This window comes from Rana temporaria, chromosome 3, assembly GCF_905171775.1.
Source record: "Rana temporaria chromosome 3, aRanTem1.1, whole genome shotgun sequence".
Taxonomy (NCBI): Eukaryota; Metazoa; Chordata; class Amphibia; order Anura; family Ranidae; genus Rana; species Rana temporaria.
In genome coordinates, this window is record NC_053491.1 from 225709270 (window position 1) to 225729912 (window position 20643).

The 20643-nt window shown below is 43.2% G+C and overlaps 1 pseudogene; it reads right to left on the minus strand.

Annotated features, from left to right (window-relative positions):
• Window positions 1-18276: 18276 nt before the first annotated feature.
• Window positions 18277-18407, minus strand: LOC120933930 (annotated as a pseudogene).
• Window positions 18408-20643: the final 2236 nt, after the last annotated feature.

Genomic DNA, 20643 nt, shown 5'->3' on the forward strand with positions numbered 1-20643 from the left:
AAGTGGCATGCAAAATTTTCAATTGTGATTTATATCATTATCTGCTTCCTTGATGTAAACAAATCCTCATGCGTTAGTGCAAAATCATAAAAAGAGCTTCCACCTCCGTGCAACACCTCAGTGCTCACAGAACTCTCACGTTATTGCATGATCAAATAAGCCTTATAGTAAAACTTTGTAGATGATATGGCCTTCCTCATCCCACAGATGTCCCTCTATATCAACCTTAGTACACGTATTTAGAATTGGAGTGCTGGTCTGCCTGATGAAATCACGTGACGTAACGTGTAGGGTATGGCTTCCCAACCTTTGGCCCTCCAGCTGTTGCAAAACTATCAATATCCATCATGCCTTTGCCTTTGGGAGTCATGCTTGTACCTGTCAGACTTGTCAATACCCCATGGGACTTGTAGTTCTGCAACAGCTGGAGGGCCACAGGTTGAGCACCCATGGTGTAGGGTATCCCAATCCAGCAAGTGAAGTGAAGGATCATTACTTTCTGAGTATACTGATTGTTTCAAATGCTGTTTTAACACTTGCTAAATGTAAGGGTTATTTTAACCCCCCTGGCGGTATTCCCGAGTCTGACTTGGGGTGAGATTTTCATACCAAAAGCGGTAACCCCGAGTCAGACTCGGGCTCGCCTCGCTGCAGCAGCAGACAAAGTTACTTACCTTGTCCCTGGATCCAGCGATGCCACCATGCTGTGTGAGCGAGCGGGACCTCGCTCGATTCACACAGTGTCCTCCTGTGCCGCCGATCTCCGTTCCCTGCGACGTTACGACGCACGGGAGCGGAGAACGACGCCAAATTCAAAAACGTAAACAAACACTATACATACAGTATACTGTAATCTTGTAGATTACAGTACTGTATGTAAAAAATACACACCCCCCTTGTCCCTAGTGGTCTGCCCAGTGCCCTACATGTTCTTTTATATAATAAAAACTGTTCTTTCTGCCTGCAAGCTGTAGATTGTCCATAGCAACCAAAAGTGTCCCTTTAAGTCAAAAATGGTTTTAGAGCAGCTAGAAAACAGCGATAATAAATTATAATCACTTGCAGGATTGTGCGATAGCGATTTGTGGGGAAATTCGTCATAAAAAAATAATAATGACAGCCACATGATAGTGACGAATGCGCATGAGTCCACTGAGAGGTATCGGAGGTGACGTTGGCGACAGATTGCCCCTCTTTTTACATGCTCAATTGTATTTTGGATTATGTGAGTACCCCTGTCTATTTTCTTTGAGAATTAAAAAAAAAAAAAAAAAAAAATTTTTAAAACGGTATCACACCATCGATGCTTTATTTCTTTGGGGCGAGAAACTGACCAATCTGGGACGAGAACTCCAAGGAGGACCTGCCGTTGTTGGATCAGAGCCCATCGAGAGAACCATCTAATGTGGTTGGACCTATATGCTGTTACCTTACAGCAGTAAGGTAAGGGGACATCCTTACTTACCCTAAAAGGATCACTGGATACCCATTCCCCTCTCACTCCATATTGCGGACCCACACTTGCACTTTTGCTTTCTTGGACTGTTGAAATTTTACTTATATTTATTTTTTGCTGATATTTTTCAAGCCCTGTTGATGGACTGTTTATCACCAGTATAGGAGTGTCACCTAGCACAGTCACTTGTGAATTTTTGCACCATTATTTATAGTGTATTTCATAACACTAAGAGGAACTTGTGGAGTCATATGATTTACACCAGTACTGTTATTGTTCACTGATTATTTTATATTTATTTTTATGCTGATGCCATTTGGGCTATACCGCTCCTCATTTCAATTACACCTTATCTTCATTCCCTTCCCCCACCTGCTTATTCACCCATCCATTCACCACTGATTAGCGCAGCACTACCCTCCCCATTATCAATTGCTTATGGTTTGATACACCTTTCAGTGCCGCAGCTGTACCTCCACTTCTCCTCACTTTCATTCCCCCCCCCCCCTTTTTTCTTTTTTTTTTCCCCTCCTTTGATAAGCGCGGTAATATCCATTTTTCCAACAATTCTGCAACTGAGCAAATTTCAGTGATTTTGAGTTGATTACATTATTGAATTTTTTTTTTAGAATTATATTATTATTTGTTATAATTATTTATAATTATTTATTATATTATAATTTATAATTTTGTTTTAAAAAAAATGTCATACCCGGGATGCCTATTAGACTCTGGTTTGGTCAGATTTAAGTGAGTTATTCCTAAAAATTACAGGCCTACAGTATAAAACGCCAAATTTCCTTGCAAATAATGGTACCGCTTTCAGCACCTTTTTTCTGAAATAATCATACCGCCAGGGAGGTTAATTGAATAAATTGGTGTTACCTAATACTACACTATGCGAGGCACTCTTTGCTTTATTTTTTTCAGATTTTAAAAAGTTTTTATTTGAGAAAGTACACATGGCATGTTTAGAATATACATACACATAAAGAAGAAAGGTAGTACGGTACACAAAATATGCAATGAAATCGAATAGCACTTGCAACAGATACATGTCGAAGAAGGTTTGTATTCCCCAGGGGTGCATGAAGGAAACTCCCCCCCAGGGTCAATAGGCTGTCATGTTGTACTGTACTTCCGGGAAAAAATCCTGTAGTAAGAAAACCATAAAATTAATGCTAGAATTTACAGATAACTACGCAATTTTCCAGAGAATTCAAAAGAAAAAACAAGTGAGAAAGAGTGAGAAGGGGAGGGGGGGTTAAACTTAGGTTTCCAAGAAACGTGGAGGGACCTTCAACCATTAGGAGTCACTTCAACGAGAGCCTTCCCTTCCTCAGAATAAATGAACATGTCCATAGTGTCCAGGTGTGCGTGTAGGTCTCTTGTTTCTGCCTAGAGGTCAAAACCAAGTCCTCCATCCTGTTTAGTTCCTCAACCTTCCTCAGCCACAACCCAACTCTCTTTGCTTTATCCTAACATGCTAATGAGTGGAAATATCGGTTCCTTATAGGGACCATCACTCCAATTTTGTGTTAAGCTGTTGGCGTACCTTTTTAGAACATTACCAATTATTGCACCTTTATTATCGCTTCCATAAAGATTAGAATTGCATCCTATAATCAGCAATATATTGCTGAAACTTCGTGACAGTTATCTCATCACTAATTGCTTTTTCCTTTCATTTCACAGAGCTCTGGTACATGTTTCCTGCTCTCCCGCGAATGAATTGATGTTTTCATTAGGCTTAGTAAATCTAAAGTTGGCACAATCTGAAATGACATTTAAAAGGTGGTAATAAAAAAAAAACGCTTTTCTCTTGACAATTGACATTTTCTGCTTGTAATCGCTGAGCTGGGATTGCCTGTTCCGGATCACCAGGGCAATTAAGCCAATCTTCAGTGACAGAACCAAGCTGACAAGTTTGAAGCTGCTCCGTGGAGATCTTTAAAGTTAAGCAGCGGGAAGGTGTGAAGGGGAGAATGAGTGAGGGATTTAAGCCATTAAACTCCCAATACATTAGGTGTTAAACAAACAGTCATCCTTTTTCAGGTGAGTGGTACTACATACACATCACTCTAAGATAACATCGCAGAACAGGTCACAGCCCAAAACACAGCTTCTCCCATTACAATGACTTCTGGCCAAACTCCCCTCAGGTGTTACAGGATTTCAAACAGGATCCTTTACACTTAATGGCCGCAAATGGCTAAAGAGTGAGCATTGCTAACATAGAAGAATGCAAACACAGTCTCAGCCTTCCCCTTCATTTTTCTTCTTTTTTTTTTTAGTAAACTAAAGACAAAGAGAACATTAGCAGGCAGCCATTTGTAACTGATATGACAGGATCTCCTCACCTCATCACAACAAACTGTTTAATGGCGTAGGCCGGTCCCTCACATGGGGGATAATTGTGACAAGTTAATATACAAAAGCCTCTCAGCACCAAAGTAGTCATTATGCACGGGCAGATTTTACATAGATATCATTTAATGGCCTCCATTGTGTAAGAGAAGTTCATTGTTAGGATTTACATACACTAACTTTCCTAGGGTCTAGTCACATCTCATATGCTGACTCCAGTGGTTATTTATTAACTACGTACTATGCAGGTAATGCTTTTGTGTTTGATTTGTGTTATCTGTCTGTATTTGTGTTCTGAAGTCTATGTATACAGCATTTGACATTAATAAACCAACTGGCATGAAAGTGTGTGTTGAGCTCATCAGACACAGTCAATGACTTTGTTGTTGCCCTGGCACACAGCATGAAAGTGTGTGTTGAGCTCATTAGACACAGTTAAAGACTTTGTTGTTGCCCTGGCTCACAGCAATGCTCTTTTGGAGGGATGGTTCGTCATACTGGACAAGATCCTTCTGTCTTGCTTTCTGTACCAACCTTTTGAGATTGGTACAATTTTGGGCGCTGCTAGGATTCCAAGACACCCTATGGTAGGGCTTGTAGCTTAGCATTACTAGAAAAGTGGGTGAGGTTTCACCTTAGCCCCATGTCATCTAGCCCCTCCAGTCCCCTTTTCTGTACTGTCTTCCCTTTTATTTTTCTATTTTCATTTTTGTGACACTATTGTTACACTCAGTGGCGGTTCGTCCATAGAGGGCGCTGGGGCGCCGCCCCCTCTGGCTCTCACCGCCACTGAGTCAAATAACATAGATTCATGCATTGCACGAATCTATGTTATTTTCGCCGCTGCAGCTGTTATTCAGATGGTCGGCGCTCAATTTTCGGCCATCTGAATAATGCCAGCTGGTTGGCTGTAGGGAAATGTCTATCAAAGCCAGCGGCTCTGATAGGCTTTCCCAATACAGCCCGGAAGCTTATTCTCGGAGCGCACAGACTGTACGCCCCTTGAATAAGATGACAGGCGTCTCAGCCAATCAGGTTGGCCGGTTCTGGCTACCAGTAACCTGATTGGCTGAGAGGCCTGTCAGTCATCGAGGGCGGGAGAAGACATCGTGGGACGTGGATGCCTAAAACCAGTAAGGTAAGTGCCGGGCGGAGGGGGAAGAAAGCAATTTACAGGGCACAGTGGGGACAATTGGCACAGTGGTGACCATCAAAGGGCACAGTGGTGACAATGTATGGCACAGTGGCTGCGTTTAATGGCATGGCACAGTGGCTGCGTTTAATGGCATGGCACAGTGGTGACAATGCATGGCACAGTGGTGACAATGGATGGCACAGTAGCTGCGTTTAATGGCATGGCACAGTGGTGACAATGGATGGCACAGTGACTGCGTTTAATGGCATGGCACAGTGGTGACAATGTATGGCACAGTGGCTGCGTTTAATGGCATGGCACAGTGGTGACAATGTATGGCACAGTGGCTGCGTTTAATGGCATGGCACAGTGGTGACAATGCATGGCACAGTGGTGACATGGATGGCACAGTAGCTGCGTTTAATGGCATGGCACAGTGGTGACAATGGATGGCACAGTGACTGCGTTTAATGGCATGGCACAGTGGCTGCGTTTAATGGCATGGCACAGTGGTGACAATGTATGGCACAGTGGCTGCGTTTAATGGCATGGCACAGTGGTGACAATGGATGGCACAGTAGCTGCGTTTAATGGCATGGCACAGTGGTGACAATGGATGGCACAGTGACTGCGTTTAATGGCATGGCACAGTGGTGACAATGTATGGCACAGTGGCTGCGTTTAATGGCATGGCACAGTGGTGACAATGTATGGCACAGTGGCTGCGTTTAATGGCATGGCACAGTGGTGACAATGGATGGCACAGTAGCTGCGTTTAATGGCATGGCACAGTGGTGACAATGGATGGCACAGTGACTGAGTTTAATGGCATGGCACAGTGGTGACAATGTATGGCACAGTGGCTGCGTTTAATGGCATGGCACAGTGGTGACAATGGATGGCACAGTGACTGCGTTTAATGGCATGGCACAGTGGTGACAATGTATGGCACAGTGGCTGCGTTTAATGGCATGGCACAGTGGTGCGAATTGATGGCACAGTGACTGCATTTGACGGCATGGCACAGTGACTGCGTTTAATGGCATGGCACAGTGGTGCGAATTGATGGCACAGTGGCTGCATTTGATGGCATGGCACAGTGGTGCAAATTGATGGCACGGTGGCTGCGTTTGATGGCATGTAACAGTGGCTGCGTTTGGGCACAGTGAGACTGCAATTTTTTTTTTCCTTTGTGCCCCCCCAAAAATTTTGAGCACCAGCCGCCACTGGTTACACTCTTTTTGATTTGAGTCATTAGCGCTTTCACCTTTCTGTGATTGGCTCCAAGCCGGAGAAATTAAGGTGGGGGGGGTGAAAAGTATGACACCAATTCTACCATACCTTATACTGATGCTTCCATAATTCTTCTATAATTAAATAAGATGATACATGGAAATGCCTTTCACTGGTTTTTAAAAAATCAGATCTAATTCCAATGCTGAGCGCACACAAGCGTTTTTCATGATGAGAAAAATGCCATTTTTTAAATTGGTCGTTAAAAACGATCATGTATATGCTCCAGAGCATTTTTCTCGACGAGAAAAATGGGCATTAAAAATTTACAACCCGCTCTATTTTTCTCGTTGTTTTTCACGTCGTCGTGAAAAACGGTGGTGTGTAGGCTTTAACGACGGGGAAAAAAACGTGCATGCTCAGAGGCGAGCAGCACTATGAGAAGGGAAAGTGAAATCGTACGTGTTGTACGTCACCGATCTTTGCTCGAGCATTTTTTATCACGATCGTGTGTATGCAAGGCAGGCTTGAGAGGAATCACATCGAGAACAACTTTGTTTTTTTACATGACATGAAAAACGGTCGTGTGTACGCAGCATAAGACAAATATAAACTTTTTTCATGAATTTTTTTTTTTTTTTTACCTCAGACAGTCATAATTGTAATTTACATGTATGATGACAGGACTCATATAAAACAAAAAATGTATTATAAACGCATGAAAACAAGTATTAGCATAATTCAAAAAAAGATAAACTACATTATGTTCAAATGTATATAATTTCATTGTTAATCAGTAGCCACTAATCTAAAACATACAAAAAATTATACAGGTATTTAAACACATCTGGAAATAAGTTAAAAGAATGTCAAATTTTAAAATGTATTAAAATAATAGACAAGTGCACTGCCAAAAAATGTGTTTGTTTTAGTTTTTGTTTCATTCGTTTTTTTTTTCTCAGTTTTTCAGGTCATTCGTTATGATCAAAGTTCGTTATTTTAAAAAAAATGTAATTTTGGAAATTCTAAATCTGAAAATGAAAAAATTTGGAAATTCAGAAATTTAGAAAAATTTGAGAATTTGGAAATTTGGAAGTTCGAAAGAACGAAAATCCAAAAATAAGTACGAAAGTCAGAAAATTCTAAAATACGAAAATTTGAAAATCTGAAGTAGCTAACTAACTAACATTTAGGGCCAAATCCTCAAAAGAGATACGACGGAGTAACTGCTGTTACTCCGTCGTATCCCTGGTCCTAACTATGGAACTGATCCACAGAATCAGTTTCCCATAGTTAGGGAGAAGATCCGGCATGTGTAATTGAATTACACTGCCGGATCTTAGGATGCAGTACCGCATCTGCCGCTGGGGGCATTTCGTGTCGAAATGCCGCCTCGGGTATGCAAATTAGCACTTATCCAAAATAACAAATGCTGCATCTAAACAAATGTAACGTAACAAATTAATAATAATAATTAAACGTTTTTATTATTATAAATTATTACTTTCCATTCGTTTAGATGCCGCATTCGTTATTTTAGATAATCCTTAACTTCAGATAAATTCGTATTCGTTACGTTCACTAACAGCCAAATTTGAAAGGAAACTCCAATACCTATAACTTAATAGTTATTAATAGTTATTGTTAGTTATTATTTCAGATTTTCCGGTTTTCTAATTATCGGTTTTTGGAATTTCCGGATTTTTGATTTTTGGAATTCCGAATTTCCAAATTTCTAAATTTTAGATTTTTACGTTTTGGAGACATTTGTTTAATGCATTTTTGTTAAAATAAATTTTTTGAAATTAACGAATTTGTTGAATTTTGACGAAAAATGTATTTGGAATGAAACGGATAGCACATGGCTACAAAATACCCAACATAATCCTAAAGAGCTGAGGTTGTAAAACATAGGTGGTGGAAGGAAGCATGAACTAGAATAAAGAATAAAGACATGGCTAATGTTTTTCAAATATTTTTGTATGTTTGTCATCATTTGAATGACAGCCCAAATGAATGCAAACTAGACTCAGGGCACGGGTAGAAGACCCACACCATGGCCCGGATTCAGAAAGGAGTTACGTTGGCGTATCTCCAGATACGCTGTCGTAACTCCGAATGCGGGCCGTCACATCTCGGCTCAATGTTGCCTAGATACGAGCGGCGTAAGTCTCCTACGCCGTCGTATCTTAGGGTGCAATATTTACGCTGACCGCTAGGGGCGCTTCCCTAGACTTCCGCGTCGAATATGCAAATTAGGTAGATACGCCGATTCAGAAACGTACGTCCACCAGGCGAATTTTTTTACGTCGTTTACGTAAGGCTTTTTCCGGCGTAAAGTTACCCCTGCTATATGAGGCGTAGCCAATGTTAAGTATGGACGTCGGGCCAGCGTCGAATTTTGCGTCGTTTGCGTAAGTCGTTCGCGAATAGGGCTTTGCGTAAGTTACGTTCACGTCGAAGGCATTGACTATTTATGGCGTAATTAGGAGCATGCGCACTGGTATACGTTCACGGACAGCGCATGCGCCGTTCGTTAGAAACGCCATTTATGTGGGGTCACACTTAATTTACATAAAACACGCCCACATCTTCCATATTTGAATTAGGTGGGCTTACGCCGGCCCTTATACGCTACGCCGTCGTAACTTCGGGCGCATAATCTTTCTGAATACCATACTCGCCTCTCAAAGTTACGGCTTTGTATAGGAGATACGCTACGCCCGCCTAAAGATACACAATTGTATCTGAATCTGGGCCCATATGTCCTGGTGGCCAGGGTCTAGTAACACTCCTCTGTAATTTACTTAAAGTGATAACAAACCAGTGACAGTGCGTCCATAGTGGGTGCAGGAGCGCTGCCCCCTTTCTCCTGCACCCATCAATCAACAATACATAGATTCATGCATTGCACCCCCCCACTGTAAAAACAAAAACAAAACCCAAATGAAATACTGTATATTGCAGCCTTTCAATCCTAAGATGTAGTAGCTGTTGATTTGTTTTCATTTTTTTGGGCTTTTCTTCCCTCTGTTTTCACCTGCTAATCTGGCCAGTAATACAGCTTTTGTAATAGAGTGTCAGAATGAATGAGTGAGCACATGGACACCTTTAGACAGCAGCATTGTTAATCTGGGGGGAGGGAGTGTTAGTGAATTTCCACATAATGAGCGAGTACATGACACCAGTACTAAATCACCCTAGCTGGTACATAAATTCCATGGTGTGTAGCACAAAAATCACTGTGGTGTATCTGACATCCTCTACATGTTTTGCGTACTGTGCCGCTTCTTCAGGTCTGTCATTTTTTGGGCGAATTCCGCTTTAAAATAATTTTGATGTATGGGGGAGAAGTGGTGCAAAAAAAAAAGATCCGCCCAAAGTGTCAGATATACTAGTGTTTGAAGTGATGGTAAAAACCATGGCTCCCTTCGTAGATACAATGGAGGAGAGAGCATAACCACCCAGGGACAGAAAGTGTATTATTTGCAAGACTTCTAGGAGAAAATAAAGAAAAAAGCCTGAAAAATAAAACTAACACAGGCACTTTATCAACATATGAAGTTGTTGCCGTTATGATAAGCATTCCTGCAGGAAAAAATGTATATGATATTCTGAATAAAAATGCACATCTGGTTTCAACTCCTTTCATTACCAATGGAGTTCAGGTCTACACAGTACATCTTAGCGTGTTTTAAAAATAGAGGACACGCTGCATTTTATGTACAAGTGAGACTGCATGTTATTATGTTGTGCAGAAATGTTTGTAGTCAATTAGTTAGGTATTTACATGTATCATATACAAACAGTGAGATAGATTTGATTTGTTGAGGTTTTGTAGCAATCATATTATACATGGAGATTGAATGAAGAATCTTGATCATTATCATCAGATGTTTAGGAATATTCTTCTAATTCCTCCATTGCTCTGTGCCAAGATAGAGAAGCTGGTACCTTTTTAAAATAACTTTGGAAATCAATGGACTCTGGATTAAGACATGGGTACCTCAGACAGTTAGGCCGTGTACACACGGTCATTCCAAACCGATGAGAATGGACCGAAGTTCAGTTTCATCGGTCCAAACCGACCGTGTGTATGGCCCATCGGTCTGTTGTGCTTCGGTCCAAAATGTTAAAACATGCTTTAAAATCGAACCGATGGACTGCTGACCGATCGGTCCAAACCGATGGTTAGTACAGAAAAGCATCGGTTCAAAACCCGCGTATGCTCAGAATCAAGTCGACGCATGCTTGGAAGCATTGAACTTCGTTTTTTTCAGCACGTCGTGTGTTTTACATCACCGGGTTCTGACCCGATTGGTTTTTGGAACGATGGTGTGTACGCACATCAGACCGTCAGGCCACTTCAGCGGTGAACCGATGGAAACGGCCCGTTGGACCATTCTCATCGGTTTGGATCGACCGTGTGTACGCGGCCTCACCCTAGTGTGGCAGGAAGTCTAAATCTAGCCATGTTCATAAATTTTTTCCCTGGCTGGAAGTAACGTGCATAGAGCTATCCATTGTTCTTTACAGAACTTTCTTCTCTTTCAGTGTATCAATAAAATCATGAAACAAACAAGCATGATTGCCAAATACTTCTTCCTGCAATAATTATGTGGAGCTGTGCTAAGGGATGAGCTTATAGGCATAGTGCTCCAAATTACCCTTCATACAAAAAAATCTCACGAGGATCTCACAAATACACAAGGAATATTTGCAGAGCTCAAAAAAGTTGTGAACATACGCTCAAGGCAAATCACAGTTAATAATTCAAGTCTTCTCAACAAGCCTTGCAGTATTGCATACCTCCCACCTTAAAACAATTATCTATTAGAGCATTCACAGCCAGATTCACAGATGTTTAGTTATAACCCAAACCAGAGTTTTATTTACTTTTAGAACATTCTCCAAACAAAGTACAACACTGATTGGAATATTTACTGGATACGTAAAAACCATTAAAGTGGTAGTAAAAGCTAATGTTAAAATCCTCAATAGATGGTATTATTTTCCGGGCAGATTGGCAACGATGTACCCAAATACTTCTCCCTTATGTTTTAGAGGGTGTAACCTGGTAGGCTCCATGTTCCATACATGGTGGTCCTGTCCTCACATCAGAACTTTTTGCAACAAGGTCTTTGATCCCTTGAGGAAAGTTACTTAGCACCCCAAAATAGCGCTCTTGAGTCATAAGGTTGACAACGTTTCCAAACACACACAAGCCTTGATCTTTTCCATGCTCCTAGGGGCCAAGATCACGCATGGAAGAAATCATTGATCTAATTTTTAGCAACTAAGCGGAAAATCTCCTGGATTAGGACTCAAGAACAAATAGTGGCTGAAATCCAAGATAAAACTCAGTCCTTTGAGGCAATATGGGAACCCTAGGCAACCCACATCAAAATACCCCTCTTTCCAGGGCTCACATCTTCTTTATAGGATCTTCCTGGCATCTTGACCTTTCCCTTTTCTCCTCTCACAATATGGGATATCTCAATATCCCCTTCCTCCCTATTTCCTTTTCTCTTTTTTTCCTCTCAGCAGTTTAGTTCTATGGGGGGACGTCTTCACTTGTCATATTACTGTCAATTAGAGATAAAACAGAGATTAGAATGATACACACTTTATCCAGAACAAGGTTTTGACCAATATGCTCTCCAGGGTCCATGGATCAATTTACAGAAGGCCCGCGCCTTGACCTAGCCTGTCTTATTCACTCTGGATTGGACGAGCTTGAGGGGACACAACCCTGGCCTCCATGCAAACCTTGCAGGTACTCCAACGTCCACAGATTGTTCCTACAGGGTGGAGTTGGTTCCCTTTCTTTGAGTGCACGGGGACTGGGTTGTCTACCTAATCAGACTTTGTCCATTCCCTGACTCTTGCAGGCCCTGTGCAATGGAGAGAGCATCAACTCTCTTTCTAGAGGAGATATTGATTCATATTTGAACCTTGTCTGCTCATTAATAAGTGTTTACAAAGTCCTTTAACCTAATATTTCTTGTTTATACAATTGTTTATCTCCACTTTTGAGCCCTGCGGGACGATTAATCAGTTGTTCACACTTTTCTCATATGATAAAACTCAATAAACATATTGAAAAGCAAAGTGGTAGTAAAGTCCATCATGCTGTTTTATATCTACAGGTAAGCCTAAAAAAGGCTTACCTGTAGGTACAGTAAATATCTCTTAAACGTGCACTCTTTAGGGGATATTTCACCTGAGCATGCACACTATGATCTGAATAGACGATGCATGCACAGGAGTGACGTCATTGGGGCTTGGTCATTTAAGCAGCTGAACCCCAAGAACCCAGAAGGAAGACAGGGTGAAGATAGAAGAGCCTGTTTCAGTCACAGCACACCGCTGGAGGGCTTAATTTTCAGGAAAGTCTGTCATAATGTTGCATGTTCCCTGTGTGACATATAGAGACCAAAACAACATAGTGGCACCCAGACACAGGTGGAACATTGGATGTACCATCTTGATGTTATTACTTGGCTTAAATCCACGTTTGGACCCAGGAACAGTTCTGCTAACTACATGCCATGTATCTAATGTGTGTAATTTAGCCAGATAAGCAGGGTCCTTTCACATGGGCGTTCCGTCTGTCAGATGATCATCCATTTACATCCACATATGTTCTGCTCTTTTTTTTTTTTTAAATGGAACGAGTCTCTGTTTGTTTTTTTAGTTTAAAAAAACAGAAGCAGACCTAAATGGACATAGACGGACAAGCGGTACATTTTTGCATTGGTTGTTAGAGCCGTACAACCACCTGTCTGTTTTTTCCTGAATGATTAGTGCCGTCGGCTATAGCTGGCAACACAAAATGTTGTGTTCTGCCAGCAGGGAAGACTCTCTGAGTTTCCCGGAGACTGAACATGATAGCACTGTGGGAGGAATTCACCCATCAACACTCTGTTGGCTGTGTTGATGGGGGTATCAAGCTATTTTTTTTATTTCCATCCGTGGTGGAAGAAAATAAAATTGCAGAATCTATGGCCTGCCTTACTAAGGTGTTATGCTGCCTGTGAACCGCCTTGGTAGGTTTGCAGTTGTTCCATACTCTTTCCATTTTCGGATGATGGATTGAACAGTGCTCCATGTGATGTTTAAAGCGTGGGATATTTTTTTTTATAACCTAACCCTGCTTTAAACTTCTCCACAACTTTATCCCTGACCTGTCTGATGTGTTCCTTGGCTTTCATGATGTTGTTTGTTCACTAAGGTTCTCTAACAAACCTCTGAGGGCTTCACAGAACGGCTATATTTATACTGAGATTAAATTACACACAGGTGGACTCTATTTACTAATTAAGTGACTTCTGAAGGTTCAATTGGTTCCATTATATTTTAGTTAGGGGTATCAGAGTAAAGGGGGCTTAATTCAAATGCACGCCACACTTTTCAGATATTTATTTGTAAAAAAAAATTAAAACCATTTATAATTTTTCTTCCAATTCACAATTATGTGCCACTTTGTGTTGGTCTATCACAGGGATCCTCAAACTACGGCCCTCCAGCTGTTGCAGAACTACACATCCCATGAGGCATTGGAACACACTGACATTCACAGACATGGCTAGTCATGATGGGAATTGTAGTTCCTGAACAACTGGAGGGCCATAGTTTGAAGACCCATGGTCTATCATATAAAATCCCAATAAAATACATTTACGTTTTTTGGTTGTAACATGACAAAATTTAGAAAATTTCAAGGGGTATAAATACTTTTTCAAGGCACTGTATAAGAATACAGATACAGCAATATCACATAAAACAATATGGCTGAAAACACATCTACGGTTTCTAAATGCCTGTTAAGCATTCTCACACACTAAAGATAGCACCAGCTTTATTAAAATATATACCACATGTGCAGGATGGTTAATCGCGTTGGTTGTTTTCACGTGAGCTATTACTAAATCACATTCAACACTCTTTAACAGGCATCTAAAGTCTATGAACATAGCCTTTAATAATTGTATCCTCCTACCCCTTCTTCCCACTCCGGATTTGTACTCACCCATTGTCAAGTGATATATCAGACCTAAAGATGTCCTGAATCAGACGGTCTTCCTTTAATCTTTGAAGATAAAAGATGCATTGAGAAGAAATGTATATTTGGAAAAACACATCTGATTGTAACAACCAATAAGTAAACGAAACTCAGGAGTGAAACCAGCCTCATGCAGAATGTATGGTTCCAGAGGTCTCAGTAGACAATTCAGTAGCAATCGTGTTATCTGAAGCAAACAGTCAGACCATAATCCCTCATCATTACAAAGGGAAAAGAACAATATAGTCACAATGCATTAAGATAAGTTGCAACCAGAATGGGCAAGCTTCTGATGATCTGAAAATAGTTGTCAGAGTACATCTACTAACATATGTAAAGTGCTAAAAATCGAATGCTACATTGCTTTATAATTCAAAGCGCTGTTTTCAAAGCCAGTGTTGCTTAAATGAAATACGTTATTTATATCCATGCGCCTTTAAAGATAATGTAACTTTTTGCAAACTTTACCCTCACCCTTTCCCTTACCCTTTTTATCAGTCCCCTCCATTTACAGATCTCAAGTGAGTCAGAGGCCTCCCTCAAATGTCACAGCCTACAGTGGTTTTGGCAGTTTTACTGTCATCTTCTGGAGCCTTAAAAATGTCAATGTACAATATTCAAGGGACTCTTTTAAAAATTATTTGGGGGGCAGTTGGTAAAACAGGTCCTAGTTTGGGTTCTAACCATAAAATATGCAATTCTTCTTCACCCACTGTGACCTAAGAGAAAAACCTGGTATGTTGGTGCCCTTAGGAAAAAGTCATGCACATTACCTTTATGGTTAAAACCCAAACTAGGACCTGTTTTACCAACTGTCCCCCCAAATCACTTTTAAAAGAGTCCATTGAACATTGTACATTGACATTTTTTAGGGGTAGTTTATTGGTCTTATTTGGTCTTATTTTGATAACTGTATGAGTATATTCCAATGCAAATAGCAAGGCTGCCTCATTTGCCAATTTATCAACCATCAATTCAATTCATGTTCGAGTCGAACCCATGTTCGACTCGAACATTGTATGTTCGACTCGAACATTGTATGTTCGTCCGTTCGTCGAAATACAAACTTTACGGGCCGTTCGCCCCAAATTCGAGTGGCGCGTCATGGCCCATAATTCACTGCGGCATCGCAGTGCATTGCTGGCTGATGATTGGCCAAGCATGCACTTTGACCCGCATGCTTGGCCAATCACAGCGCGCAAAAAACTGAGAGCCATAATTGGCCAAAGCCAGGGTGGCTTTGGCCAATTATGACTCAGGGGGTTTAGTACACGCCCCACACTATAAAAGGCTGCCTGCAGGTCGGCCTTCTGTAGTGTGTTGCGACGGTGGTAAAGACAGACAGAGAGAGAGAGAGACCTTGTAATTTTTTCTAGGTAGATAGAGCAGGCAGGCTAGTTAGTTAAAGTTACAGTGTGTAGAGGATATATATGCATCCTAGGTGTTGTACATATATTTATACCCTGTATAGTTTAGCTAGATCAGCTATTCCTAATTTACTGGCAGGCAGGTGATTGTGCTAGCTGCAGTATTCTCACATGGTGTATTGCCTGTGTCCTCTGTAGTTTGCACCTAAAGCTACTTGGCGTGTACTGCACGTGTCCTCTGTAGTTTGCACCTAAAGCTACTTGGTGTGTACTGCCCGTGTTCTCTGAAGTTTGCACCTAAAGCTACTTGGTGTGTACTGCATGTGTCCTCTGCAGTTTGAACCTAAAGCTACTAGGTGTGTACTGCCCGTGTCCTCTGTAGTTTGCACCTAAAGCTACTTGGTGTGTACTGCCTGTGTCCTCTGTAGTTTGCACCTAAAGCTACTTGGTGTGTACTGCACGTGTCCTCTGTAGTTTGCACCTAAAGCTACTTGGTGTGTACTGCACGTGTCCTCTGTAGTTTGCACCTAAAGCTACTTGGTGTGTACTGCACGTGTCCTCTGTAGTTTGCACCTAAAGCTACTTGGTGTGTACTGCACGTGTCCTCTGTAGTTTGCACCTAAAGCTACTTGGTGTGTACTGCACATGTCCTCTTTGGCTGCATACCAGAGTGCAAAACAGACAAAGGAAAAAAATACCACGTTTACCAAAAAGTAACATTTTACTGAAACCCAATGCTGGAAACATAAATGTTAGCCAATGAGGTTATGGAAACATCAACATAATTTTACGCCACCCCTCCATTGATGTCATTGATATAGGGAGGGCATTGAGGTGCCCACTGGCGTGGCCGACGGGTGCGATCGCCGCTGGCCACACGTGATTGCGTGCACGAGAGCCAGCACAGGGATTTGTGTGTGTAAGCACACAAATCCCTGTGCTGTCAGAGGAGAAAAGACATATTGTGCATTTCTACAAAGTATAAACAGCGATCTGTCATCTCTCTTAGTTAGTCCCATCCCCACACAGTTAGAACACAGTGAGGGAACACACAGTTAACCCCTTGATCGCCCCCTAGTGTTAACCCCTTCCCTGCCAGTACATTTATACAGTAGTCAGTGCATTTTTATAGCACTGATCGCTCTATAAATGTCAATGGTCCCAAAAATGTGTCAAAAGTGTCCGATGTGTCCGCCGGTAGGTCACAGTCACGATACAAATGGCAGATCACCGCATTTACTAATTTTAAAAAAATTATAATAAAAATGCCATAAATCTATCCCATATTTTGTTGACATGATAACTTTCGTGCAAACCAATTAATATACGCTTATTGTGATTTTTTTTACCAAAAATATGTAGAAAAATACATATTGGCCTAAACTGAGGAAATTTTTTTTTTTTTTATATATATATTTTTGGTGGATGTTTTTTTTTTTAATTGTCTCGCTTTTTTTGTTTATAGTGCAAAAAATAAAAACCGTACAGGTGATCAAATACCACCAAAAAAAGCTCTGGGCCTAATCCTCAAAAACCCGGCGCAACGTAACTTTTGCCATTTAAGTTACACCGCCGCAAAATCTCTAACTAAGGGCCAAATCCTCAAAAGAGATACGACGGAGTAACTGCTGTTACTCCGTCGTATCCCTGGTCCTAACTATGGAACTGATCCACAGAATCAGTTTTCCATAGTTAGGGAGAAAATCCGGCATGTGTAATTGAATTACACTTTTTTTCTGTTGAAAAGCCTGTGGCGTGCAAAACACAACCCAAAAACTCCACCCGGTGCAGGGAAAAATGTGCACACACATAAAGAGTGACATCACAAAAAACTGCGACGGGTGCAAACGTCAGTGGTCCTCCGAAAAGGACCCGTCTCTGATTCCCCGGGGCGTTAGGCTCCTGACAGGGACTAGAGTTACTGTGGTCCATACAGCCGAAGCCATATGGACCCATCTTGGTCCAAGCAGCCAAAGCCACAAGGACCCAACATCCTCGGAGGGACTGCCGAAACAGAACCCTCCTCGGTGAGGCTCCCCCGAAGGGAGACCCCATGAGAGCCGGTGAACCTAACCAGAAGGCCGAGTCCACCAACTCCCAAGACTTTCAGAGACCGGCCCGAGGACCAGCACCCTACTCGCCAAACTAAAAGTGCAAGCACCAAACAGAAAAAGTGACAAAACAAGACAAACAAGGGAAAAATAATAAAAGAAAGTCGGGAAAAGGAAGATGGGAAAGTGAGGAAAGTAATCAATGTGAAATACATTGGCCGGCCCTCCGGCCAGGATAAAAATTCCACTGGTCCTAGCCAAAAGGCCCGGCCCAAGCGGCAGGTGTGAAAAGTGTGTTGTGGAGATCAGTGACCTGAAGGTGCCACACAATGAGTGCCCCTCAAACACTCGTGCAATGTATGGCACCCCTGGACTGCCACTCCAGGGGCACAATCTCCACTGGCTTTTCAACGGTCCCTAGCCCCCGGTCCGGACCGGCAGCACCCTTCCCAGCCAGGAAGGTAGGAGAAGAGGTTGGGGAGAGCCTACTGACGCAGACTCTACCCACAACCCCTATCTCTCCCACCTAATCACATTCTGGAAGTACTACCCGCTCCATCCCGGTTAAAGGAGAAGCAAGGGTTCCCTCCACACCAACAGGCTTAGCGTCCGCCGACTGCCATCCCTTTCCCCCTGCCACAGGGTACCGGGGACAGTCAGCTTAGCACCACCTATTGGCAACTGATAAGAACAGATACTACACTTGATCTTAGCCAAAAGGCCGAGAAGCGATTACACTGCCGGATCTTAGGATGCAGTACCGCATCCGCCGCTGGGGGCATTTCCTGTCGAAATGCCGCCTCGGCAGGGCTTTTTTTCAGGGGGAACTTGGGGGAACTCAGTTCCACCACCTCTGGCTCAGACCCTTTGGTGCCCGCTCACCACAATCACTTGTAAACACAGAAGTCTGGTTTCTGTGTTTACAAGTGACAGCTCTGCACTCTGTGTGTAACCCCCTGAACTCTGCATTCAGTATGTAATGCAATCCTGGTATTTAATGCCCCTTTAAGACCCTTATACTGTTTGTGAAATCTGAACGGGGTTGTGGTTGAGTTCCTGCACCTATTTTCTGAGAAAAAAAGCTCTGCGCCTCGGGTATGCAAATTAGCACTTACGGAGATCCACAAAGCTTTTCTGCTTCGTTTTTTCTCCGTAAGTATTAAGTTGCATACGCAAAATTAGGGCTGCTTTTACATGGTGTAAAGTTAGTACACCATGTAAAAGCAGACCCTTCTGTCTAGCGACGCGTTTTTTTTTCGAATTTGAATTTTTTTTTTCGCGCCGTATCTTTTTTTTTTCCCGACGCAACTTTATTGACCCGTCGCAATCCACAAAGCCCGGCGTAACGTAATTTCGCGCTATGCACGTCTGGAAAATGACATCACGAGCATGCGCAGTACGGCCGGCGCGGGAGCGCGCCTCATTTAAATGGGAATCGCCCCCATGAAATGAGGAACGCCTTGTGCCGGCGAAATTTAAGTTACACGGCCAGAAATTTCTAGGTAAGTGCTTTGTGGATCGGGCACTTAGGTAGAAATTTTAAGGCAGTGTAACTTAAATTAGAAATTCGCCGTTACCCCGGGTCTTTGTGGATTTGGCCCTAAGTGCCCGATCCACAAAGCACTTACCTAGAAATTTTGAGCGGTGTAACTTACAGTAGGTGCACGCGATATTGTGTCAATCTCGCTCCCTTTCTCGGCGAGATTGACCACCTACGAGCCCCATCGCGGGAGCCAGCGCCGAGCTGGCTTGCCGCGATAGAGACAAAGCCGTCATAGAAGCGACGGGAGATCCGACTTGGATTCCCGCCAATTCTACACGTGTGCGGTGTTTGTTATGAATCCTGAGGGGGAAGTCCCCGCCGGATTTTAAATAAAAATCCGGCATGGGTTCCCCCCTCAGGAGCATACCGGGCCCTTAGGTCTGTTATGGGTTGTAAGGAGAGCCCCCCCTACGCCGAAAAAACGGCGTAGGGGGTCCCCCTACAATCCATACCAGACCCGTATCCAAAGCACGCTACCCGGCCGGCCAGGAAAGGAGTGAGGACGAGCGAGCGCCCCCCCTCCTGAGCCGTACCAGGCTGCATGCCCTCAACATGGGGGGGTTGGGTGCTCTGGGGCAGGGGGGCCCACTGCGGGGCCCCCCCACCCCAGAGCACCCTGTCCCCATGTTGATGAGGACAGGGCCCCTTCCCGACAACCCTGGCCGTTGGTTGTCGGGGTATGCGGGCGGGAGGCTTATCGGAATCTGGGAGCCCCCTTTAATAAGGGGGCCCCCAGATATCGGCCCCCCACCCTAAGTGAATGGATATGGGGTACATCGTACCCCTACCCATTCACCTGGAGGAAAAATGTTAAAGTCAATAAACACAACACAAGAGTTTTTAAAATAATTTATTAGTCTGCTCCGGAGGCCGCCCCCTGTCTTCTTTAGCTCTGTTTACCAGGGGGGGCTTCTTCTTTGACGTCTTCGGGTGGGGGCCGCTCTTCGCCGCCGTCCGGTTCTCTTCCACCGCCGGGGGGGGTCGCTGTTATAAAAGCGCCCACTCCTCGGCGGGTTTCCTCCGACGTCTTCGGCGGGGGGTGGTGTGCTTCTTCTTCCGCTATCCGGGGGGGTCTTCTTCGGCTATCCGGGGGGTCTTCTTCACTCTCCGGGGGTCTTCTGCTATGTTCGCCGCTCTCCGCTGTTGACTCGGCGCACCCCGGTTCTTCCTCCAGCTGTCCGGTGCCTTCTCCTTCAGCGATGAACGTCTATCTTCTTCTTACGGGCTGTGACGTATTCTTCTTCTTCCGGGCTGTGACGTCATCTTCTTCTCTTCTCCAGATGTTGACACGCCGGCTCTTCTCGCTGAAATGACGGATGCGCGGCTTGCATCGGACCTATATAGGCCTCACAGTCCCATCATGCTCTGTACCTACCCATGTGATACCTACCCACGTGGGTAGGTATCACATGGGTAGGTACCCGAG